Source organism: Halichoerus grypus, chromosome 9 (genome assembly GCF_964656455.1).
Source record: "Halichoerus grypus chromosome 9, mHalGry1.hap1.1, whole genome shotgun sequence".
Classification (NCBI taxonomy): Eukaryota; Metazoa; Chordata; class Mammalia; order Carnivora; family Phocidae; genus Halichoerus; species Halichoerus grypus.
In genome coordinates this window covers 12,484,865-12,511,605 of record NC_135720.1, presented here as the reverse complement: position 1 = coordinate 12,511,605, position 26,741 = coordinate 12,484,865, and the positions used below count along the sequence as shown (strand labels likewise).

The window sequence follows — 26,741 nt, the reverse complement described above, 5'->3', positions numbered from 1 at the left end:
TGGTGGGAGAGGCCAGGAAGCCTCTGCCAGGAGCCAGGCTCAGTGATCCCCCTTCCCCCCAGGGGGCTGGCGGGGGGCTGGCCAAGAACCATGTGGACGGACAGGCGGTCCTCAGGAGGACTCACTGGTAGAGCGTAAGCACCCAGTACGATAAAGCCCTGATCTGGGGGCTTGAAGCATGAGCGGGGCGCAGGCTCTGGATTTAATGTCGGTTGGCAGGTGTGTATGTGGTGGTCTTCTCTTCGTATTCTTCTAGAGAGAAACAGCCACTCAGAGGAGGGAAGGAGGTGGTGAGTTGTCTGTGGGAATTCTTATTACTCTCTCTCCCTGCTTTCCAAATAATCATATTTTAGCTATGATCTCTCTAGTTTGGGGCAAGGAGGTCGTGTGTAATTTTCATTAACAGTTTCCTAACAACCAGGGGCGCCTGGGTGGCTCAGTCGGTTAGACATCAGCCTTCGGCTCAGGTCATGATCCCAGGGTCCTGGGATCGAGTCCCGCATCGGGCTCCCTGCTCAGCGGGAAGCCTGCGTCTCCCTCTCCTTCTGCCGCTCCCCCTGCTTGTGCTCTCTCTCTCTCTGTGTCAAATAAATAAATAAAATCTTTAAAAAAAATAGTTTCCCAAAAACCAAAGATGGGAAGTGGCATTCTATAACAGACGTCACACCCAGGGCCTGGATTTTCACAGGTAGCTGGGGTAGAGTGGAAAGAGCATTGGAAGACTGGGGTTCAAGTCCTGGCCCCGACACCGGCCTTACACCATTATCACACCTGAGCCCATTTCTCATTCACGAGGCTCCCTTAACACCTGTCTTGCCCCACGTTGGGCTCCGTGCTCAGCAGAGAGTCCACTTCTCTCCCTCTCCCTCTGCCCCTACCCCCACTCATGCTCTTTTTCTCTCTCAATAAAATAAGTAAAAAAATCTTAAAAAAAAGAAATAGTAAGAAGAGAAAAACTTGTAACTATAAAGAATGAGCACATATCGGTCATCGGTTTGGCTTTAGGTTTTGTTTTATTTGTTCACCCAACAGATAATTGAGTGGCCAGGCACTGTGTTGGGTGCTAGAGAAATTAAGTGCTGTCATCCATTTAGAAGCTCGGAGCGTAATAGTAACAGAAGGCAGGAAAGCATGGAAACCAAATATGTTCCCAGTGTGTTGCATGTGACTCCATGGGACCCGGGTCTGGCGGCTAAGAGGAAGTCATCCGAAAGGCTTCATAAGGAAGGTTAGTCTCACGATTTTTGAAGACGGTAGGGGCTGTGATTTCACAGAAAGAAGGCTGTGGGGGGCAGGGAAGCAAGCCTCAGAAAACCAAATGAACCTCTTTGGGAGGGTGAACCCTTGTAAAGTCTGACTCCAAGTTTGCTAAGGGGAAAAAAAACAACACAAAGGAAATTGCATAATTTTGAGAAAGGAATGATGTAAATATAATGTGAGTGTGGTTCTACGTGGTTTTTTTTTTTTTTTTTTTACTTTATCCATTAGGTTAGGGAAGATTAAGGCGGCTCACCTATTAAAGAGTCTCAGTTAAGCTTAAAAGTCAAAACATTTTTTAAGACATGCTGCTTATTAACCCTAGATATGAAAGATTTATAAAAGGCAAAAACTACAATGATATCCCAGAAAAATCTTGGCTCTGGTTCTGAAAATCTTGAAATAAAATGTTTTCTGGAACATTAATTGGAAGACAGCTTGCTATCACCAAATTGCTAGTCTGCGGCAGAAACTCAAAACTGCTAACAGACGCCTCCTACAGATTTTTAAAATATGGAATTATTTCAGCCAGCTACCAAACCATTGATCTATGCAACTCTTTAAAACTATGAAATATGCATATCTACATAACTGTTCAACGGAGAAAAAATGTTCCTCTTTGTACTATCTACCGTAAACATCTGATTTCCAAACTGAGCCTGGCTTTGACTAGAATTTAGCTATTTAAATTAACTCAGGAGTTTACCTAAAAAGCAATTTACAGCAAGTTTTTAAAAAATAGTGTTTAAATTTTAGTCCTTGGCTTCTTTAGTCATTAACTACCTGTGTGACCTTGGGCAGGTTCCTTAGCAAGCCTAAGAAATGCCCAGGGTTCCTTTAAGAGCATGCTTCCAGCCTGAGCACTTGAGATTTGTACAGCGCACATATAATCTATATATGTTGTTAGAATATTTAGGGAAACTCCCCAACTATTCACATTAGTTAGTTCATGAATTTACTGAGGCATATGGGGCCAGGCCCACTCTATGCCCATTAATATTAATTATATTTGCTCCCATGTTGAGTTAAATAGGGTGGGGGAGGCAAAGAGAAGGCCTTCAGGAGTTAGACTCCACTTCCGGACGCAGCTGCCAGTCAACCCAAAATAGGAGCTCAAGGGAAGACATTAGCATTCACTCCCTGTACCGTTGGTGTGGAGAGAGGGGTGACCCAAGTTAATACACACCTGCTACCCCCCACTCCCCACCCCGGGCACCCAATCCAGCTGACCAGGTGCCTCTTCAAAAAATAAACAAATGTATCTTTCTCCTATTTTTATAATAAAAATTTTATAATAAATTCTAATCATGAACCTCCTAATTTTGCAAAACTTCCCTTTTGTAATTTTTTAAACTTTTGCTAAATATTAAAGAGTATCTGTTCCATTGTGTAGATAATCTATAGATAAAATTGGGTCTCAGAATATGCAGATTCTATTTCTATTATTATTTCTACTTTAAAAATCATGCAAATAATGCATATAGTAGAAAAAAGTATAAGATAGAGGTAAGTATGGAAAAAATAAAATCACCTATAGTCCTGAATCTGGGCATATTTTTTTTTTATTCCTAAAAGTATAGAAGATGTTTGTTTGCCATATAGAATACATGAATGTATAGAATAAAACACTGCAAAAAGAGAAAGATTTTCACCTGAAACTAATATAATCTTATGTCAACTATACCTCAAAAAAATAGATCAGAATTAAAAATGCAATTGGAGAAAAGGATGAAATAATATGTATAAACATTAGAAAAGCAGTTGTTAAATCTCTTTAAAAACAAAAAAAAAGGAAAGGGGGCACCTGGGTGGTGCAAATGGTTAGGCGTCCAACTCTTGGTTTCGGCTGGGGTGGTGGTCTCAGGGTTGTGGGATCGAGCCCCACGCAGAGTCCAATTGAGCTTCTCTCTCTCTTCCTCTGCCCCTCCCACTCGTGCTCTCTCTCTCTAAAAATAAATAAATCTTTAAAAAAATAATAAAATAAACTTAGAACATTTAGAAAAGAAAAACTGGGGCGCCTGGGTGGCTCAGTTGGTTAAGCGACTGCCTTCGGCTCAGGTCATGATCCTGGCGTCCTGGGATCGAGTCCCACATCGGACTCCCTGTTCAGCAGGGAGTCTGCTTCTCCCTCTGATCCTCCCCCGTCTCGTGCTCTCTCTCTGTCTCATTCTCTCTCTCAAATAAATTAATTAATTAATTAAAAAAAAAAAAGTTAAATAAAAAAAAAAATAGAAAAGAAAAACTGTTCAGAGAGTATGAGACCGCATAGGCTGGAGGAAGCATCCGCGTTCCGGCGTCCCCCAGCGCTGCGCTTTTCCCGATCTTGCCAGCACTGGGTTTCTTTGGGCCACAGGCTTCATCTCTCTGAGTCTCGCTGCAAAAATGGGGATACTGATGCCTATGTGTCCAGAGCGCTGATGGCAATTTATGGTGGAGGCCCCGCGGGAAGTAAGTGGGTGGCTGTCATCATTCCAAAGTGTGTGGGCAAGTGTGATGCTGGCACCGAGCTGCGTGGCGGGCCTGCCACTCGGACTGTGACAGTTTGGGGAAGACAGCTCTCAAAGGGTGCAGGGGTAAATTCAGTGGCTAGACTCTCACAGAGGGAAGCTGACCCAAGAGGGATGATAAAGTCAACAACGGAATCCTGCTAATATATGCAAAGTGAGCCTCATCCTGATGAGAAAGAAACCAGGTCTTTGTGCAGAGGACACTTTGGAGGAGAAGATGCACGGTCCCAGGTGACCGTGAAAGGGTAGAACAACACTCTGGAAAGCCAGGCAGGAGGCTGCAGGTTGGCTTGAGATGCGCTTCTGTCAAATACTGTAGAAGGAATGGTGTCTCTCAGGTGTGGCTCAAGAGTGGAAACAATGAGGAAGGCAGAGGCCCACTGCTCGGGGCCGTGGCGGGATCTTAATAGACAAAGCTCAATCTCTACTAAGAGGGAAAAGTCTAAGGTCAGAGGACAACGAGAAGGCCCTAGTTCTTCTGAGTCGCCCTGGCCTTGAAAAATTGCATCCCTGGGAACAAGAAGAATTTATAGGTTGACCTCAAAATTGCTGTAAGACCCAGAAATTGTGGGGAGCAGAAGGGATGCCTATGCTTGGAACGAGGCAAATGTTTTGATTTTCAAGCAAAGAGAAAGGTAGTGCCAGTGAACTTGTCATCATTCCCAGCATGATGCTGAAAAGAATTCATTAAAAGTTTTGTCAGCTGTTAAAAAAAGGGGGGGGGGGATTCTGTGTCCCAAAGGCACTAGCTTAGGTTCACTAAGAACCATTCCTGCCAGAAATAAGATTGCAGCTTTGAAAGAGGGTCGTTTGACTGGCAGATGAAAAATGTTCTAGATGCTCCGTGTCAGGATGTGAGTGAGGTGTCTGAGAAAGTCGCTAAAAATGTATTTATGGAAAGGGTGGAGACATAGGGCCTGGATGGTGGTGCAGCCTGGCTGGCTCGTACCGCCCCACTTGGAGCACCTGTTCATGGACTGGTGTCAACCCTAGAGGTGGGCCTGCTTGAGGATGGCCTCCGGTCTCCTGGTAGAGCCCTGGGGGAGACCCTCTCGACCCGCCGCTGTCGGACAGTGTGGAGCGGAGATCAGAAGCCCAGCCTGGCTCAGAGGGAGGAAAGCAAACCCGACTGGATGCAAAAAGAAGCACCAGGACAAAAATGAGGGGAGCAAGGGACAAGGACACCTGGGAACAAGGAGGAGCAGGGCTGCCATGGAGGGTCCCCATGAGGAGGTATCCTTGCTGTGGCAGCGAAGTCTTCGCTGGGCGCTCTTATAGACTGGCGCTGGCCCATTTAAAGAGTCCCAAATGGGAAACAGATTTCTTTCTTTCTTTCTTTCTTTTTCTTTCTTTCTTTTTTTAAAGATTTTATTCATTTATTTGAGAGAGAGAGAGAAAGAGAGCACAAGCAGGGGAAGGGGCAGAGGGAGAGAAAGAAGCCTTCCCCTGCTGAGCAGGGAGCCTGTTGTGGGGCTCGATCCCAGGACCCTGGGATCATGACCTGAGCCGAAGGCAGACGCTTAACCCACTGAGCCACCCAGGTGTCTCTGGGAAACAGATTTCTAACCTCAGATTTGCCCTCATCAACTTATTACTGATTTGAATGAGGAAATGGGTATCATGCGTGCACATTTAATTAAACCAGTAAGTTATGCAAAGGTGGAAGAGGGAACTAAAATGTTGTATAACATATATCTGCGTCCAGATAACTCAGCTGTTGGCAAGTGTGAGATAAAGCGATCCTGCTTAATAGTAACCCCTGGGACGCCTGGGTGGCTCAAAATGCGGTTCAAGCCGAGATGGGTGGTGATCCCTGACAGTGCTGACCTGCTCCACACAGACCAGACCACAGCTGAGGTTTTAAATTCAGTTCCAGTTTGCATACATGAAAGGACATGTTTCAAAAGTGTCCCTAGGAGAATGATCCAGGTTTGGGGAAGTCTGTACAAGTCAGATGAGGATGAATATACTCACCCTGGAGAATATGTCTGCAGGTTTTCTGGCCCCTGGCTGACAATAAGTGAGGTGCAATAGAAAGATTGGACTTACCTTTGGTGAAACCAGAGGGGTAGGTTCAAGCTGCCTCACCCTTGAAGGTGCCCAAAAAGAAATGGAAGCCTCAGGAGAGAGGCCAAACCCCTGGAGAGGCTGCCTGGACAAAGGCCACTTTCAAGGATGGGAGACAAGTCGGGGGTCCACGGAGGCGTCCATCTGATGACAAGCCCCTTCAGACTTGAGATTCTGTGGGTCTAGTTCTGTCTTCTGTACTTGCGTGTAGTCGTGGTTACGTAAAGCATCAGGTGTAAGTTCTGAATCATTGCTGTCAAAGATGTGCTATTTGAGATTGTCCCCTTCTCTTTTAGGTGTATAATTCAAAACAAAAAAGTGTGGGTTATCTTGTAGGAAAAAGACATTGGTTTCAACCTGGTTCCTTCCATGATCATTACTATCCTGCAGGGAGGAACTTGATGGAAATGAAAGGTAGAGGTAGGACCTAATTTGCATATTTACCCTTCAGGGTACCAGAGAGCAGCGCACATTCTTACCCGTCGAAGCAAGCTGTGGCTTCTTTCTTAATTTTTTTTTTTTTTTAAGATTTTTATTTATTTATTTGACAGAGAGAGAGATAGCAAGAGTAGGAACACAAGCAGGGGGAGTGGGAGAGAGAGAAGCAGGGAGCCCAATGCGGGGCTCGATCCCAGGACCCTGCGATCATGACCTGAGCTGAAGGCAGGCGCTTCACGACTGAGCCACCCAGGTGCCCCTTTTTCTTAATTCTTAAAAACAAAACGAAACAAAACAAACAAAAAAACCCAACCACTTTTTTTTCAGATAGGCAGATTGTTAAGGATAGACATTTTAATATATTTTAAATTTTTAAAAATCTGTTTATTTATTGTTGTAGATATGAAAGGAAGACCTTCCTTAGAACGTTGGGTGCCAGCCGAAGGCACAATGTCATTAACTACAGCTGATAAGTGATGGCAAGTTTCCTGGTGCTGGTCGGTGCTACCGGGACCATGACCCAAGAGCAGATACTTGCCCTTATCCTTTTGAACAGGCGAAGGGATTCAAGAGCCCTGGGAACTTTATTTCCACTGTGTTCCCACGTGGAGACAGCAATCGCCTTGCTGCCCCGAGGTGCACGTTCCTCCTGACTCCGGATGGGCTTGCCAGCAGACACTGAGGGAGAAGTTTTCCTGGTCACAGGTGTACCTCCTAAACACAGTGTGTAAACAGTGTTGACTGTGGGCTTCCCCCAAATATCCTGTGGTTGGGCAGAGTTCTTACCCGAGGCACGGTCTTCATTACTGAGGATGCTGGTTTGCTGTTCTACGGGGCTGGCCCAAAGGCTCGTTGTCGTTGATGCTAAGTGGCTCCCGAGGGCTTTGCTTTGAGAATGTCAGGCGACCAGTCCTCCCCTCTCCCTAGTCTCTTTTCCTTTCTCTTGCTCACTCTGTCTCTCTTAATCTCTCTCTGTGTCACAGACACACAGACCCTCTCACTTTTCCATACTCCTCACACTCCCACACATTCTCTCTGTCTTCATTTCGAGAAAGCTTTGAAGAGCACCTTGTCTAAAGCAGTGCCCATCCCCAGCCTCCGTGACGGTCTCTCGCGTACTCCATGCTTCTGGCCACTCGCTTTCATTCTCTCTCTCCCCGGGCATGTCAGGTGCCCGAGGACAGAGGCTGTGCTTTATTCACCTCTTTGTCTCCAGCTCCTAGAACATCCCAGGCATGTGGTAAGCTCACAGTAATTCTCTGGAGGAGAAAAAGGAGGGAGCTTGTAAAGGGAGCATTCTTACCGTCAGGAATAAGTAGTAAGGAGACACATCCTGAAAAACATCTTCGGTTCTAGATTAACCATGTTGCTGTGGGAATGAACACAACCTATTATGTTCGCTCCGTGTCCCTGAGGTACCCACGCATCTGACTCCCAAGGAGGGTGCTAAATCAAATGGAGGATGGCCAGTTAAGTTAAATTTCAGATACATAACGAAATAATTTTTAGTGTAAGTATGCCCCATGCAATTTTGGGGACATACTTATATTAAAAACTATTTCTTGTGTATTTTCATTTGATATATTTGTCAACCCTACCTCAAGTTTCCTGATATATATTGATTTGCCCTATTTTAGGATGTTTCAGTGTTCTTTATGGTGTTCCCAAAAGAAATCACTCCAATGTCAGCCTTGCCCCCAAAATATGGCACCACTCAGTAGAGCCACGGTTCATTCAGAACCTTTCTTGAACTGTAATACATATGATGGATGATGTTTATGTATGAATCCCCCTTAACTCCGTCTCCATTTCTCCTACTCAAGAAAACATTGACTATAAGTGATAGTGACTGTTTTAGGAAAAACCTTGAATCCTTTTGACTTATTATTTAAAATAAATAGTTTTCTGATTTGTCCTTTATTATTGTCACTAAACCTAGAAATGACTTGAGTCACCTCTCTCAGCTAACTGCAGATTGACTTTGAGATTAAGGGTGAGTGGTTAGAATTTAGTGGTAAAAAGTGAGGATTATGGGTTTTATTTCACTTCAGAGATGTATTGCTTTCTTTGCAAGAGAAAAAGTATCTTGGACCCAAGAAGGCCTTTCTAAAGAGAGAGAGGGAGCAGAGTAGGAAGCTTACCTCACTAATAGAAACACATGCCCCCAAGCATGGATATTGTTTGTTTGTTTTTTTAATTTTATTTATTTATTTGACAGAGAGAGACACAGCGAGAGAGGGAACACAAGCAGGGGGAGTGGGAGAGGGAGAAGCAGGCTTCCCGCGGAGCAGGGAGCCCGATGCGGGGCTCGATCCCAGGACCCTGGGATCATGACCTGAGCTGAAGGCAGACGCTTAACGACTGAGCCACGCAGGCGCCCCAAGCATGAATATTGTTAAGAGTCAGTTGACAGTTTCATTTTTACACGTAACAAAACAAAATTGGAATCCATCGAACCCCACTGACAGGGTCATTTAAATAGTTGCAGTTAAAAGCTTTTTGAGAATACAAAGAACTGTATTAGTGAGAAATGAGTACAGGCATATCTCGCAGATATCGTGGGCTCGGCTCTAAACCACCACAATAAAGCGGATATCACAATAAAGTGAGTCAAATTCAGGTATTTGTCTCCCAGTGCGTATAAAAGTTATGTTTACCCTCTATTGTAGTGTATGAAGTGTGCCAAATAGCATTCTGTTTAAAAAAAAAAAACAGTGTATATACCTTAATTTAAAAATACTTTATTGCTAAAAAATGCTAACCATTCTCCGAGCTCTCAGCAAGTCATAATCACTGATCATAGGTCACAATAACATATATAATAATAATGAAAAAATTTGAAATATTGTGAGGATTACCTTAAATACGACGCAAAGACATGAAGTGAGCAACTGCTGCTGGAAAATTTGCGCCAATAGGATATCCTGACGCGGGGTTGCCCCAGACCTTCGTTCTGTACAGAACGCAGTATCTTTGAAGAGGAATAGAGTGAGGTATGCCAGAATACCTTTTTTTGATTTTTATATCCCCCACCATATGTTTAGTTACTTAACTGTAAAAATGGCCTAGGCAGTTTAAGAAATATCAGAGTTACGTCAGTGGACTAAAGCACAATTGAAGCACTGTATGTCCACTGAGATTTTTTTTTTTTTTTTTACAATTCTTTTAAGTAATCTCTGCCCAACATGGGGCTCAAACTCACAACCCCAAGATCAAGAGTTGTATGCTCTACCGACTGAGCCAGCTAAGGGCCCCTCTACAGAGAGAATTTTTAAATGATTACTTTGAAATGTAATTGAGGATTGACATAATTTTTTTTTAAAGAGAGAGTGGGAGAGAGAATCCCAAGCAGGCCCCACACCCAGCGCAGAGCCTGCCACGCTGCTCAGTCTCATGACCCTGAGATCATGACCTGAGTGAAAATCAAGAGTCAACCGCTCAACCAACTGAGCCCCCCAGGGCACCCTGATATAAAATTTTTTTTAAGATAAATCCTAACATACTACCACGTCTAAATTATAGCTTGAGTTTTCATTTCTTTTTCCTACATAAGAAATAAATGAAGAGACATACGATTTCTTCAGCTCCTTTGGTTGTAGTCAAGTATCTATTGTCCATACTTAGGACGTCCCTGAACCATGGTTATGAATGGAGGAAACATCACCAAAACGAGGACAGACTTGGGGTTCAAACGTAGGCCCTATGTTGCAGGAGCAGTACGAGCTGAGAGGGGGACTTAGGCCCGGGAGCAGGTGTGCTCATCTGTGAAGTGAGCTTCGTGACGCCTGCTTGAAGGTCAGGAATGGGAGTGAGGTCCTCATTCCCGCCCCACCCCCACCCCCCCGCCACACTGCAGTGATAGGTCTGCACTGGCCCACTGTGGGCCCCTTGCCAGGATTTGCCAAGGCTGGATAAGCTCAAGCAGTCATTTAAGGAAAAGGATAAAGAGTTAAGAGCAAGGCTGTCCGAAGAGGCAGGAGTATTTTCTTTGAAATAGCCAGAGAGGACACAGGCTTTTGATTGTGTTTAGTGGCAGGTGGTTGGAAAAGTAAAGAGCAGTTTCTTTTGAAGATATAAAAAGACACCTGGGGGGCCCCTGGCTGGCCCAGTCCGTACAGCATGCGACTTTTGATGTTGGGGTCATGAGTTCGAGCCCCATGTTGGGCATAGAGGTTACTTAAAAAAATTTTTTTGAAAAGACAACTGAATTGCAAGCTTTTAATCAATTGTCCGTGTCTCAAAATGGATATATTTTTCTTGTGGTGTAATACTCTATCATAAATCGTTCAAGTTCTCCTGGGACCTGTTGGAATTTTGTTTCCTTAACTTTCCCTGTCTCCCAGCCAAGCCACTTATGCCAAGAATACGTAGCCCTGTCCTTGCCTTCAATCCAGATTCACCCTGCTTCCTAGCCTTGGGTGTAGACTCTGCTGGCCCATCCTTCTGCTGGACCCCAAGGAGTTTGTTTACTTTAACAGCTAACTTATCAAGCCTATAAAAATGATAAATGTACAAACAGCTGAGAGGGTTTTTTTGGGCCCTGTTTCTCAGTGTATATATGATGGGGGGGGGAGAGGGAGAGACTTAAACAAGAAACTATTTAGAATCACCTTGTGTTCCTGACATTTTTAGAACACCCGACACCAGACACAAGAGGTAACTTCCTCTTGAATTATTATTTATAAAGTGGATCAAGCTTCCCTTTCGTACACATTATAATTTCAGAGAGGGATTCAATTTTCCAAAATACGATGCTGAATGAGGAGCATTAGGCATCGATGAAGAAAATAGCTCCTGGTTTCCTAAGCAGAGAGTTTCGTTGTCGGGAATCCCCAGGAGTTTCTGGTGGCTCAGACAGAGGCTGCCATGGGAGTGGCCTCTCACTGGACCGCATGCATTGAGACTGCTTAAAACCGCTGTAGAACAAGTCTTTCCAAACAGAAGTTGTATATGTTAGATCAGTGGCTTCCAATCTGTATGCCAGGGTCTGTGAGGTAGGAGCAGGCAGGGTCCCACAAGGGACTGGGCAGACTGGCTTCTGCCCCAGCTGCCCTGCATTCGTGTGTCCGACACGTTGGACGCTCACAGCTTGGAACTAGGAAACTAATTATGAACTAATGCTTGCATCCCTTAGCGTTCCTGGCTCTAACCTGTATGATGTCAGCTATTCCAAGCCGACTCACGGCATGTAATAATCTATAATTCTGCCAAGGCACAGATGGGAATTAACCTTCACTGCATGGCAAGCGGGCAGCAACGTGTCACTTTGCAGGTGAGCTGTGGCCCAGGTGACACCTGCCATCCAGGTCCCCACCTGGCCTTTTTCTACTCATTGTTGCATACCTGTTTTGGGGGGCGATCGCATACTATCAGGGGATTTGCAATTTGGGGGTCCGGTAACATCTGAGAAGTCTCCTTCTCTGATGTCGCAGGTCTTCTGTGAAAAGGCACAGGACTCTGGACCGCCGGATGGAATGCAGGTGCCATAGGCCAAGCGAGTTATGAGATGTGTTCTGGGATGTTCCATGCCACATCACCTCGTGGGCACACGAGGGAATTCTGTGTGGGAAACAGACACGGTTACACATCCGCTCTCAAACAGTGCAGACGAAGAGATTTTCTTACCCCAAGTCCTGGTCAATGCTTCTGAGAACTATGACTATAGAAAGCAGTCGCAGTCTGTATTTTTTTTTTTTAAAGCCATATCCCATTCTATTCTGTGCTTTCACATTTGCCCAAGATAGATGTGCCTGAAACTGTGCTGTTTGTAGAAAAAGAGTATCTACTGGTGGTTCATTCACTTGGGTCATGTTTGGAGTTCTGTGTGAGCTTGTTAAATAAGACACTGTGCCTTCCTGAAAACCATTACTCTGTTTAAAAAAATAAAAAGACATGCAATTCAAGTATAGTGTTTCTCCCTGATGTCAGAGTCACCACTCAGGGTGCCCAGGGGGCCCTGGTGAAAGCTCAGGCTGACAGCTGTTTGCTGTGGAGGGGCTGGTCCAAGTCCTCTCCACGCTAAGGTTTAGGTGTAAAGATGACCCCACTTGTTGCATTTACTGCTGCTACATTGTGCTCCTTGCATGGATGTGGAGCCCTAGTGCCCGTCTTGGTTTGTTGTTGTTTAAGATTTTATTTATTTATTTTAGAGAGAGCGAGCGCGTGCACAAGCTGGGAGGGGCAGAGGGGGAGGGAGAAAGAACCTCAAGCCGACTCCACACTGAGCGCCGGATGCAGGGCTCAGGCTCACGACCAGGAGATCGTGACCTGAGCTGAAACCAAGAGTCAGAAGCCTAACCAACTGAGCCACCCAACCCCCCCCCCCCCCCCAGTGCTGATCTTAGTTATCTTACATGCACATGAGGGAGAGACTGGGGTATGAAGACAAACGCATGCAACTTGGATAACTTACCTAACAGGCGTCAATGCGTTTCCTGGTTTCGCCCTTCCAACCGCACATGAAGGGTAATAGTTTCTCTCTCCCTTTTTTTTTTTCCTTTAAATTTCACTCACTTAACCTTCTGGTGGTTCTTTTAAACAGCAAATTCCTGATTTTAACTCTTTATTCTAGATAAGGAGATAAAGCATACACACAGAAAGGAAGGATCTGATGCAAGCATAGCTGAGTCCACTCCGGGGGGCAGCCCGTGGACATGCTGGGCTGGGTCCCCGGACGTAGTTTTCCTGCCACCTGTCCCACCAGCCCTGGGGCCTTGCTCCTTCAGGCCTCGCTGTCCTGAGAAACTCCAGTGGTCCTCTTTCCTGGGGTTGCATCTTCTGGCATCCAAGAAAAGTGAGTGGCTTGTCATTTCCTTGACTAAGTCATGTCAGTTCTTTGCCACTAATTCAGTTTGCAAATTCGTTTCTGCAGCTATGAAAGAAAAGAGAAGGAAGGAAGGAAGGAAGGAAAGGAAGGAAAGGAAGGAAGGAAGAGAAAAAAGAGAAAAAAGCCTCTGCTTAGCTGGGTGGCCATATAGTCTCTCCAATTCAGTTGTGATGACAGCTGAGGACACCAGATTGAATTTGCTTTAAGCAAACTGGATATATGAAAATTGAAATTAAAAAAAAAGGATGATTGTTCACTTTTCAAAAGGTTCCTTTGCCTTATAAAAAAGATTACAATAGGATTTCTTTTTTTTTTTTTAGATTTTATTTATTTACTTATTTATTTGAGAGAGAACGAGCAGTTGGGAGGGGCAGAGGGAGACAGAGAGAGAGAACCAGACTCCTTACTGAGCAGGAAGCCCGATGCGGGGCTCGATCCCAGGACCCTGGGATCATGACCTGAGCCAAAGGCAGACGCTTAACGACTGAGCCACCCAGGCACCCCTACAATAGGATATCTTTAAACACCAACTTTTTCTAGTTCTCTAAAAATGAAATTTAATCACTGTCCTGGGTTTCTAGAGTATACTTTATGCATGAAGGTGGCATGCCTATAAAAAATATTAAAAGTCTTTTAAAGTTAATTTAAAATTATTTTTTTAAGATTTTATTTATTTGTCCGAGAGAGAGAGAGCACAAGCAGGGGGAGGGAGAAGCAGACTTCCTGCTGAGCAGGGAGCCTGAAGCAGAACTCGATCCCAGGACTCTGGGATCATGACCTGAGCCAGAGGCAGACACTTAACCGACTAAGCCACCCAGGCGTCCCTAACTTTTAAAGAAATTCTTAAAAATTTGTTATCTGATGGGTTCAAGTTTACTAAATAAATATTAATAGTTTTTGCTCCAGCCTCCTAGAGGAGGAGAGAATACATCGTACTAGTGACAGTTTGAATGTGCCAAATTAAAACCAAGGCCAGTACATCCTGGGACCTGCCCCTCATTAATCGTACAGTGTCTGTTCTTGGCAACCCAAAGTCAACCCTCTTAACCTGTAAGCTAGAAGGAGAGCTACCTAAAGCAAGCTCCCGTGTAAGATTCATTCGCATTTGGCATCTGCCCTGAGCCTAGAGCCTCCATGCAACTGAGATGATTTCACTGCCACGGGAACAAGTATCAGGGGGCTGTTTCTTATTCCAGAGGGTCTCGGTGATTGGAGATGTGGCACGTAGATGATTAGACTTGCAGGATGGCACTCAGTATCTTTCACTTCCATTCCCTCCACCCTTCGCCGAGGAGCAGGGCTCCAACAACAGCAGAGACATACCTAGCCTCAGCTTCCCTGGAGCCTCCAGTCTGCTTTTCCATCCTGCAGGCGTGCGGTCTGTCTTGAGGTTATAGAGTGGTGCCTTAGATAACTTGCCCTTTTCCTCTTTCTCCTCCTGCTTCCGGTCTTCTCTCCCCCTGCCCCCACCCAAGTTCAAAGCTTCAGGTGTCAAAGTGAAGGCTTATCAGGTCCTATGTGAGTTGTTAGCAGAGATCCTTTGTTTTCCTTTTAGCTCAACAAGGGCATACCATGTGAATTTTTTTTTAAATATAGATGTACTCAGGGTCATGAGTTCAAGCCCTGTGTTGGGCTCCACGATGGGTGTGAAGCCTATTTAAAAAACACACACACACACACACACACACCCTGATTCCTAGTTACTTGTGGGGATTCTCTCCTGCCAATAGGAAAGGCCCAGAGAGAGAATGCTGAGAAGTAAGGAGGAAGGAGGTGGGTAGGCTGGTTGTTGCGGTGGGGTGGAGAAGAGAAGGATCCTGACTCCATAATGGCCAGAGTGTGTGGCCAGTAGAATCACTGACGCCCTGATCCATGAGGAAGGTGAGGGGCTCGGTCTGTCACAAAGGAGCTCAGCGTCAAGGATAGGAGGGAGAAGATGCTGATGGGAGCTGAGCTCTCCCAGGCGTATGAACCAAGGGAGGCGGGTGGCTGGGCCCTAGCCACTTGAGAAGGCCTCACAGAGGAGGCAGCTGTTGAGTAGAGTGTCTTCGATGGCTGATTAAGCCGTCTCAAGGTAGACAAGAGAGGGAACAGCATGCCAGGCAGAGGGAATGAAGCCTTCAGCCTCGCTCCTATAACCTAAGAGTGGATGAGAGTCTGTGCTCTGCCCTCTGTCGCCAGGGTTCCCTGAGAACATGGGTGACAGAAGGAAGAATCCATATCCTTCCTGCCTCCCCTGTGATAGACACTTTACACACAGCGCCTCACTTAGTCCCTACAGTTAGCCTCGCTGGTGGGTATTAATCCCCATTTTACAGTTGTGGAAACTCACAGCAGCCCAAGAATTGCCCACCCTATGAAAAGCAGAATCAGAGATGCAAGCCTGCTGAGTCCGTTCCGGAGCCCACCCTTTAACCGGTATGCTCAACTGCTTCTCCCATAGACGAGCTCGCTGGGAGGGTTCTGCCACATCCCATGTCTACACCCTTCCACTGGTTCACAGGAGTCTGGACTTCACCACCTACGGAAACAGCTTAGTCTGTGATGGTCCAGAAGTCTCTTATCTTTGGATCATTCAAATGTCTATGTTATATTTGAATCATTCATGCCAAATGGCATAATTTTCCAGGATATAATATCTGAGATATTTGAATTAAATGAGGACAGGACATTCTACGACATACAGTGTTTTGTAGGACAAGAGCTCAGAATGTCATCTAGATTCCCAATCTCTGTGTGCCCTTGGGCAAATGGGAGACCTCTGAGCTTCAGTTTTTTAAAGTTTAGAATGAGAATTTTGTGCCCTGCACTTCCTAAGGTCTGTTTTAGCACTAATATGACCATTCTGTTATGTTGGGATTAAGTATGCACAAAGATTGGGGGCGCCTGGGTGGCTCAGTCGTTAAGCGTCTGCCTTCGGCTCAGGTCATGATCCCAGGGTCCTGGGATCAAGCCCCGCATCGGGCTCCCCGCTCTGCGGGAAGCCTGCTTCTCCCTCTCTCACTCCCCCTGCTTGTATTCCCTCTCTCGCTGTCTCTCTCTGTCAAATAAATAAAAATCTTTAAAAAAAATTTTTTTTTAAAAGTATGCACAAAGATTATATGCACAATACGTGTGTGGATATGACGTAGGAAAGAAAACTGATCTCAGTTTAGTAAAGGAGCCCTGGGTATCCCCGTCTTAGCAATAAACTTCCCTAATAGGGAATAATTGCTTTTATTTTATTTTAATTATTCTTACACTTGGTACTTGGAAAGACTCAACTTCGTACTCTTCCAATCTAATGGGATGTCACTCCACACATTTTAAGTAGGTTTTTAACGACAGAACAACGAAGCATTAGCCAACGATGTTAGAACATGTCTCCACACTCTGATACTTTCAGATCTGTGCCAACCATCCTGCTCCCATATGCGCTGGCCAGACGGATCAGCTGGACGAGGCAGATTGGGGTCTGGCATCCATGAATAACTCTGGCACTTTCCTTTTGACGTGGCAGGGCAGGCTGGCTGAGGCTTGGATCTGAAAGTCTGTTTGCAAGGACCTAGTTTTCTTGGTATTTCTCCATCACCTCCTTAGTTAGCCCACTGGTGATGAATCCAGTGCATTCGTGCCGGAACAGATCACACTCCGGGTAGGTTTTCTGTGGCTGGCTTCGTGATCTCATGCCTCCTCCTTTTGGGGAGAACAGGAGAGACAGACGAGGGCAGTGAATTCTGGTCAGTCAGCTTTGCTGACCACTGGTGGCTCTGAGGAGAGTTTTGCTGAGGAAGAAATGAAGGAGATTAATTAAAAAGGGGTCAGAGCCTCTCTCTCTCTAGATTCTCTTTCTCAACTGTAATTTAGAAACCATTCTTCAGGCTTTCGGCAGTTTCCAGCCTGCTAATGGGTCATTTGGAAATCAGAACACATTTACTTTAAGGGGGTAAAATGCAGAATAGACCCCAAAGCCTTTACGTTGTAATTGAAGTTAAGTTCATTTCTGTTTCTCCACGTAGCTGCCTGTGGTGGGTTCTCTGAGGAGACACTGCCTGGTCCTTACTCCTTCCCTCTTCTGCCACCCCTAGACCTGTAGACCTGGCCACTCTTTCTAGAACGGGGTTTCTGCAAGTAAGAAAGGATATAGCTGTTCTGGAAGCAGGTGGCCTCCCCTGCTGTCCTGGTCACCGATGGCCCCTCATCAGAAGTCCCACATGTGGGTCACAATATGGGGTGGCTATTTGCGTGTCTGGTAGCCCAGACATATCTGGGGGTGAAGCATCTGTCAGAGGAAAGACATAAGATACTTGGGATCAGGCACATTTAGCTTAAAGTCCGTCTCTGACACCTTGTGTCACCTTGGCTAGGTCACTAACCTCTTTGAACCTCAGTTTTCTGGTTTGCAACATGGGATTAATGAAACTCTGTGCTGTGCAGGGCTGTTTGTATTGATGGGGTGAGGCATGTATGTAAGTTACCAGGAGCCAGCAGACCCACCAGTGAGTTTCGGCTGGAGAAGGACACCTCCATGTCCATTTGCCTTAATTATGCCCATTTTATAAAAGAATGACTGCATTTCAAAATTAAGTTGCAGCACATACACAATTAATGGCAACTTGAGCTGCAGAAAACTGGTTCTAGAACTTTACCAATTGCCTTCAGCTATTACTCACCTCCAGGCACTGCTGTGTCTCAGTTTATTTTTAAAAAAAGTCATCTTTTGTGCCATGTTCTCATTGACAAGTGGGGGGTTTGGCCTCCTACTCTTTACAATGAAATTATAGCCATTTTTAAGGAGGAGAGTGAAGCCCACTGGTAACTGTGAACAGACGGAGTGAGCTCTTGAAGGAGTTTGGAGTAAGCTCCCTGTGAGGAGTGTCTGCTCAGCCGCAGATCCGCAGAGCAGCTGGGGGTCCTTTTTTCGTGACGAGGCTTTAGATGGAGCAGCTTGTGTTGGCCTCTGCACCTGAAGACGGAGCTCCACGGCACGGTTGGACACTTGGGCTGAGTGGTCTGGAATACGCCAGAATGGCACATGTGGGGAATGGGAAGAGCGGGGGCTGTGGGATTAAAGCCACATGGCTTGAGTTCCCACTCTGCTCTTTGCCACGTGACACTGGGCAAGACATTGTCCACACCTCCGTTTCGTCGTGGAGACAGATCTGTTTTGCGAGGCAGGCTTCACAAGGCACTTCGTAGGTGAGGGGTAATGGTAGCACCAGAACTTGGCAGAAGAGATGAATCATAGTAATAAATAATGAATTCGTTGATATTCAGTGTTACTAGCCAGAGACACCGCATGGAGACACAATCAGGACCTGGTTCTTGTTCCCGCTTGGTGGCTCGGCCACTCGCATCCCCAGGTGACACTGGGCATGTCACCTAAGCCCTCTGATCTCAGCTGCCCCACGTGCAGGCTGAGGTCCCCATTGTAAGAGCCAGGGAGTTCATAAATGTGAAGGCACTTTGCTAAGGAAAGCAGTCTCCGGATAGAGGCTCTGGGACCATTTTCTCCATCTCTGAAGTGTTTCTTGCACGAGTACCGGATGGTTACTTTTTAATATCCACCTATTTCGGTCATTTTACACGCTCTGATAGCAAGTGCATTGCGTACGTCGGATATCCACCTCCCCGAAATGCACAGGCATAGAAATACTTGCCAGGATTCCATAAAAGATGTGCTATTCGCTTATTTCAAGTTTGTCAGGACAGAACTATTCTCTTGCTTGGCCACAAAACCCACAGAAATTGAGTCTCTGTTGGTGTGTATGTGCCTGTGTTAGATCATTCTCAGATGTCCCCACCCTACAATTTGAGTAAATTTGTGTCTTTTTCGTTTTGTTCCCCAGTGTGGTCTTGGTGCCTTTTACCACACAGATGCTGATTTGCTCTGGACATCAACCCTGTCCTGTTAACAACCTGGCAAATCTCATCCAGATTTAGGGAAACGGCTCTTTAGGTACTTTAGGGTTGTAGCTACTGATAGTGAAGATGAGCTTATTTTCATTGTCGTTTTCTCTTGAGTAGCGTTTAAGTCAGCATTTGAAGGATGAACGCACACCAAACACTTAGAATAATCCAAAGTCATAGATGACATTTGGTGCCTGTTTTGTTTTGTGTGGATCATTCACACATTTCAGAGTTGTGTCTCCCCTTATGCCAAACACACAGTAGAAAGATGAAAAACTCATTCTGCATTTTTCTTACCACACGTCCCAGCCGGGATGCCCTCAAAAATAAACACAATAATATGATATAATATAAATAAACGGTTGTTTTGGCATCATCTAAGTGTTACCAACCACAGAGGCATAAAGATCAAATCCAAAATGACTGCATATAGTTTTTCAATCGCTGAAACTTACCATTTTGTTACTAATGGGAACCAATTGCCCAAAATTTCCAAATATTTAACCTAATTCCTGGTTGTACCTATGGCATCTGTGAAAGTCCCATTAAACTTTTCAGCTCCAGTTCAATATTGTTTGAACAAGGTGTGGTGAGGTAATTTGGCATCATGGTTGAAAGCATCAGTTTAGGGCCAGACCTCCTGAGTCTAGACCTCACCTCTGCAACGTGTCCCACGGCAAAGTTACTAGTTATAACTACCTCACTGCGTCCAACTAGTGGAATTTTACGGCTACGGAGTATGTTCTTACAGAATGCTTCCATGCTACTCTACTTTTTAAATGTGTTCTTCAGCTTTGATGTAATTATTTCTTAATTTGAGAAAACCAGCAGGTACCTCCCCTCCGGCACTCACCAAAGATACTTCTTAGATCTTAAGACAGCAGAGGATGTAGAAATGTGTATTTTCAGAAGTTTACACCCATATAGCTTAATCACATCCTCACTTAAGATTTTAATTGACTTCACACACTAACAGATATTTTGCCACTTTGAACGTTCAGCTCGTTCAAAACTCCAAGCAGAATGTTAGGACCAGAGCAACCCAGGTTTAGGTATTTTGTAAGCCTCACCATTGCCAAGGATTGAAATGGTTACACCCGGCTGTGCTCTGTACGGGGCCATGGAGGCAGGACCCCGTGGAGCCATGAATGTGGTTGGATTGGCCTTCTTTTTAGAACTCATCCATTGAGGTCTTCTTAGTCTAGAGGTGAAGGAGCGAAGGCCCAGCAGGGTTAGGTGACGTTGTTAGTTACTGGTGGAATCGCATCTGGAGTCTGGGCATGCTGACTTCCAAGACAGGGGTCTCTCCTAAATAATTCCAGCCCGAGGAGAGAGATGAACACTCCATACTCTGGTTCTTCCCGCTGTCCTGGAAGAAGCCATGGGATTTTAGAGCACAGAAATTCATCAAACATTGAAACATTTGCTGTTGTATTGACACCATCTCTTCTTTAGGAATTGTCTTGGAAAAAAAAAAAAAAAAAACTAGGAAAAGTTATTCCGTTGACCAGTGATGACCAGTTATTGTTCCTTTTGTCAACAGGCAAGGTGATGAATGAAGTTCTGGCAGCTTCCTGTGTCCCAGGCCTTGTAGAAATAAATGAGACGTGCTTCAAAGTTCTAATGTGCATCACATCGGATCTTGTTTAAGGAAGCGTTAAAAGGAACCCGCCGTTACCTATTGAGAAGGCTCTGTGCTCTCAGGCGTTATTTCTGATTGAATCCAGAGGTTGCAAGCATGCCTCCCTGTATTACCTGTTGGAGCAGGTTTAATTTTATAAATTTGAAACACAAACTCTATGAGTTTCCAGTTCATAATTGTTCTTTTTGAGGATGCACTCAGATGAACAGTATCGCACCTGTAAGAGATATGCACTTCCACAGGACCCGAACTGACTGGACTATAAATGGCAGCACAGTCCATCTGTAGCGTCATCCAGTACCAGTGATGGAGAGGGCAGATTGCGAGGAAACCCTTCGGAGGGGGAAGAAGTCATATGGTGTTGGAACTACAGATTATTAGGACCATAGCTTTAGTAAACCACGGCTTTTTTCTTGAACACGACATGCCTGGACTGTAGTTCTTGACTGGTGACTTTAATCCATCGTGAGTCATCTCCTGGGACCTCTCAAACATTGAAAGTCTTGAGCTTTCGTTGAAAAAACAATGCAGCTTTGAGAAAATCCAGGGTTCAAGATAGTCTTCCGGGTATTTCATTCCAGCCTTCGGTGTCCTGTTATAACGAACAGCAGGTACCCAGGTGGTAGATGAGAAGCCTAGTGGGAGAGGAAGGAAATGACAATGAACAGGCATATTACATTGTATTGTACACATACTTTATAAGTACATTTCTTATTAGCTTCTTATTCAGGCAGAGATTATAAAAAATTTGCTGCAAGTATCCAGACCAGGATTTTGTGTTTTGGAAATTATCAGTGTTCATAAGACCTGCAGGGAAAAAACAAACGAACAAACAAAAACAATGGCGAAAACGCAAATAAGAGCACTCTTGACACCTAAAAGAATATTTTTATCATTCTTTTCTTTGTTTTGGCTCTGTCACAAATTAAAGTACTTGGAATGCGGTAGTCTGTGGTCTCTTGAAATCGAATCAATGAGAACCTGACACTTTCACAGAATGCTGTCACTTTGGACATTCATAATAAAAATTGAAACTAATTTTGATTGTTAGTCACTTACTTCGTCTTGGAGCTCAGTGTATCTTCTCTGCATCATCTTTGCCTCGTGGCCGAGCCATTTCTATGGCCCTGTATCTCAACAGAGAGCATAGTTTGGGTCTTTCAGTCTCTTGCCCTGAATTGCTGTCAGTTTCTCGATTTGCACAACCACCTTTTGTTATTTGTTGGAAGGCTGAGCTATTTACGAGTGCCAAGGTCCTTTTGATTAGGCCTTCTACAACATGGATCGAAGATGATTTCCTCCTCAGAAATATCACATCTTCACTCTCTTCGGTTTCTGGCTATACTGTATTTCTTGTTAAATGGATTATAATATAATTATAACATATTTTGATTCTATTTTCTAGTAAATAAGTCAAAAATTGGAGAAGGCTGTGGGTAACTTAGCCACAGCTCCAGGCTTTTTTGTTTGACTCTCTGCCCAGTGTTTTAGAGTATATTTTTGTGTATTCCACAATATTCTAGTACGAAAGACTTTAAAAGTCCAAAGAAATTCAAACCTGTGAGCCTATTCAGAAAACTCAGACCTTGCTCGGCACTAAATTTGATAGGGAAACAAGAAAAGGTCCCTTTCCTTCTATTCCTTTGTAAGTAAAGCAGCAACGGCAGGTACGCCCCTCAGCTAGCTCCCTGCCCCACCCACCGGCCGCCCCCTCAAAAGGAACAGCCCGGATCTGGGGATTCATTTGGCCATTCCAGTGCATGGATAAGCAAATGATTTTGGAATTCTTAAATCAGAGAAATAAGAAAAACAAATAGAAGACTCTGGGGGTCTTTTCTGTGGATGGGGTGGGAGAAGAAAAAGTAGGAGTGAACAGACTTAAGAATAGGATCATTCCTTCAGAACTGAGTTCACGGGCAGTCCTGGCGTTTCCCTGGAGGTATCCGACCAAGGCAATCCTTCTAACCTACCAGGAGGCACCATAATGAGGGCAGAAGGTGAAGCTTTTGTTCCCTGAATGAATTCCCTTTTCCAAAGTCTCTATCACCCTCTGCCTGAGCATCTGGGCAAAGCTCTCTTTGTGAATCAGCGTGAATATTTAACAGTCCACCCTCCCTCCCTTCCTTCAGTCTGCAGCAAAGGAACGCTTTCCAAAAAAAAAAAAAATCTTGAGCTAGATTTTAAAATATTATTAGGTGACTTTGACAAACTGAAGCTATTTGGTGTTTACACAATTAGAAAAAATCGCCGATGTGGGTTGTTTGGTTTATACGTAAAGGCTGGCCTCCCGCTCGAATTCTAATACCGAGATCTCATTCAAATGAGATGGTCTCAAGCAGTTCCTTCGCGGTTAATAAATTCTTCAGAGAGGAAGAAAACCTGGAACATCTGCTTCAGGACGGTCTCTGCTCAGGAACTGCACATAGATGATTACTTTTATCGAAAGCAATTTGTGTTTTAAATGATTTAAGAATACAAGCAGTTAAGAAAGTGGTTGAGTTTGATGCTTTAGAAGAAAGCTTCTTTCCATTCATTATTAGTAATTTTCCTAAATCCACTATTTCTTGGTCCAGTTTTTTTAAATTGGGGAATATTCCACACTATCATGGCTGGCATCAAATCACATAATTTTTACGGTTGGGCTTTCAGAGGCCGGCTTAAGGATTACCAGAAGAGGAGCCTCTGCTGTGTTTAGACTGGGTCATATTTATTTTTTTTATAGATACTGTACCTTTTAGTATCTGAGAAACCTTATGTTTACTTCTCTTATTTCTTCTCTGAGACACAAATCTCTTTCAAAGCATTTTTTTTAAGTTTTATTTATTTATTTGAGAGAGAGAGAGAGAGAAAAAAAAAAACATGGGGGAAGAGGCAGAGGGAGAGAGAGAGTCTGAAGCCGACTCCCCCCTGAGCGCAGAGCCCAACACACAGGGCTCCCCTCTCAAGACCCTGAGATCATGACCTGAGCCTAAACCAAGAGTCTGACTCTTAACTGACTGAGCCACCCAGGTGCCTCTCAAAGCATTTTTTAAAAATCTCATAGAAAAAGACTTTACCTGTGGGCTCTAAGGAAGTAAAATAAAGCTCATTTTCACACATTCTTATGTTACTGCAAAAATAAACATCAAATGACTCTTATTAGAGACAGCTTAGGAAAGAATATAAACTAGAAGAAAATGTATATACATGATATCTAAACTTTTTTTATATACAAGCTCAAACACTGTGCTCAAATATATTTTCTAAAAAGATATTATATACAATATTAATACAAATTTTAAAACCCACCAAAGGATCCATATTTCTAGAAATAAACGTGGCTTTCAGATGGCTGAGACTATCAGGATGCACAGTTGGGAAGGACCTTGAAGGCACCTTTTGTAAATTTTGCCTGGGTGATTCACGGATGAGGATAAGACTGTTAATGAATAGAAGTAATTGCTATTCAGAAGATTTAAAAAAACTTTCTAATGAAGACTGAGCCAAATTCTTATTTATATGACCTTAAAGGACCCTTTGTGAAGAGTTGCATTCATAATTAAAAGTCCACGCCCCCCCCATGTTGAGCAAGTTGAGAGCCATGGCTAACAGATGTCCATGGGCACCTCCCTCTCTCTCATGACATCGTCCCCATCCTTTTATTATTGACAAAAAAAGGGAAAAAGGCCGATGAAGAAAAGAAAGTCATTTTTGCCAGAAATGTCCATGTTGTAAGAGTTGTTTTGCCTGTGTAGACATAAGCACACAGACATGCGCACACTTCATGGGGCTGGAGGCCGTAGCGGGGGACCAGAATCCACTCAGGTCACAGAGAAGCCTAACTTCCAAAGACGTGGCCAGCTGGGGAGACCACGGGGAAGGCGAGGCCAGCCTGGGCTTCTGCCGCAAGAGCCCAGGAGCTCCTGCCCAGAAAGGGATCAGCAGCCCCAGGTCATCCGTGCGGGAGGCCTGGCCACAGCTGAGGCCCCATCTTTTTCACACCCTCTGACTCCAGCCCCTGAGTCTGGCTTTTTATTAGAATGTTGTGCTTTTGTCTTCAAATACCAATATTCCTTTGTGCATCCAATACATACTTATTTAGTACTTCCTAAATGCCGGGCGCTGTGTGGAGATCAGGGGTGGGGCAAGGACTTGAATAATGCCTGTGCGGTATCATCAGGATCTGCATGTTGACAAGGCAGACAGATGAGTGTCATATGTTAAACATAAGATGAATGCAAAAGAGCTCACATAGGCAGATAGAAACCACGTTTCCCTAAAAATGACTAGTTTATTAGCTCAACTTTCCACTACAGAAAAGAGAAAATAGTTCTGTTTCTCTTTTTTTGCTATTTTCTAGCCAGTAACAAGTTTATCATTTATTTGGTTTTCAGAATCTTAGGATTATATTTACGTGTATTAGTGAACCACTCTTATGCAAAAGTATAGTATTTCCAAGGACTTACCTGATTTTCAGTGGCCTAGCAGCAATATTCCTTGGGGCAAGGTTTCGCAAATATGTTCTTAGTGGGCATCCCTTAAGCAGATTCAAAACAGGACCCCCTCTTTTTCTAAATCCCTAAACATTATCAAGGAAGCAAGTACCACCATCCATGAATGCTGCAGTGAGCTCAGCAGAAGTGACAAGCTTCGAATGTAGTGAGTGGAAAGAAAAACTCAAACTACTCTCAAGCACAATGACCTTGACTTCACAGTCTTTGGAAAATTTTAAATAGGATGCCAGATGCTATTTCTCCTATCAAACCAATAGAATTCAGAGTTTCTTGAGAGAGCTCTCTTATATTAAAAAAAATGACATTTAATGGAACAAGGATAGTCTATAATGAGACAGTGGGAAGGAATACATAGAAAGTTACTCTTGGCCCACATTTTTTCTGAAGTGAGTGAATTTCCCAGTTTCATCTTAGCAGTTCACAAACAACAAGGTAGGTTTCCCCAGATCCTTGTAACGGTAAACTGATGAACCCTAGAGGGAGGGTTGACTCAGTGTTTTTCGCCTAGTTATATCATGCTTAGATATATTACCATGAAATATAAAAGAGGAAAACAAAACCAATAGAAAACCAGTGACTTGTGGATGTCATTCATCATTGGCTTGTATCTTTATCTGAAGCAGAAAGATCCATCAGCTCTAAGTACAGGAATTTACCTAACTGGAATATAAGACTTGTGATACGTAGATTTGCTTTGGAAATTCAAATGTTTCCATTCAGTGATGAACACTAGGCCCATGCGGACAATGCACATTACTTAAAATAAAGCAAAGTGTTAACTAGAATAAGTGTTGGACCACTACTAAATCATTTGCTAATTATCCTTTTTTGGACTTTAGCCAAGACGAAGTAGTAATATTCCATTTAGCCAAAATTCTACCTGCACTCCAACTAAAAGCAGTAATTCTTCAGCGCCCTTGACCATCAAAATTTTCAAATTAAGTTTTCACAAGATAACATCACAATAAACTCTTATGCCTAGCATAGTAGAGGATTGAGGCTTCTTTAACCAACTTCCAGTTTTTAAGGAATTTAAATATATTTCTCAAAGGCTCGAAAACAAGTGCTCTACTGGATCTAACCCCACCAGTCTTTGCTGTTGCAAAAGGCCCTCAGAAGACTCCCCGTGCTGCCCTGGAGGTAGGCACCACAGAGCCTGGTGCCTAAAGAACCAGCTTCTGGGGCGCCTGGGTGGCTCAGTCGTTAAGCGTCTGCCTTCGGCTCAGGTCATGATCCCAGGGTCCTGGGATCGAGTCCCGCATCGGGCTTCCTGCTCTGCGGGAAGCCTGCTTCTCCCTCTCCCACTCCCTCTGCTTGTGTTCCCTCTCTCGCTGTCTCTCTCTGTCAAATAAATAAATAAAATCTTAAAAAAAAAAAAAAAAGAACCAGCTTCTATCTATTATAGACACGAACCAAATAGCCGCTCTCTCCCCAAGAGCAGGGCAGAGAGGAACCCCACTTAATAGAAGCACTGTGCTCAGTGGCTTTCAGTTCATCCCTTAAACAGAGAGTCGCTAAAACCAGCACCCCATTTGAGTTGTCTACACTTGCATCAGGGAAGCTTCTTCTCATCCGGTTTCTTCCATTGCCCATAGAAAAACAGACTCTCACTCACGTGCATC

The 26,741-nt window shown here is 44.3% G+C and overlaps 1 protein-coding gene across 4 annotated transcripts in view; it reads left to right on the top strand.

Annotated features, from left to right (window-relative positions):
- Positions 1–26,741, top strand: part of SCAF8 (SR-related CTD associated factor 8) — a 214,092-nt gene that overhangs the window by 125,075 nt on the left and 62,276 nt on the right. Inside the window, exons 22-23 of one of the 4 annotated variants that reach the window (XR_013441048.1) lie at positions 11,404–11,541; positions 20,528–21,664. The exons of 1 other annotated variant lie outside the window; for it this stretch is intronic. The gene's annotated coding sequence lies outside the window, so the exon portion shown is untranslated. Of the gene's footprint in view, positions 1–1,032; positions 1,201–11,403; positions 11,542–20,527; positions 21,665–26,741 lie in introns of those variants that run through there. 2 more of the 4 variants (XM_078054542.1, XM_078054543.1) reach the window with 2 other exon arrangements.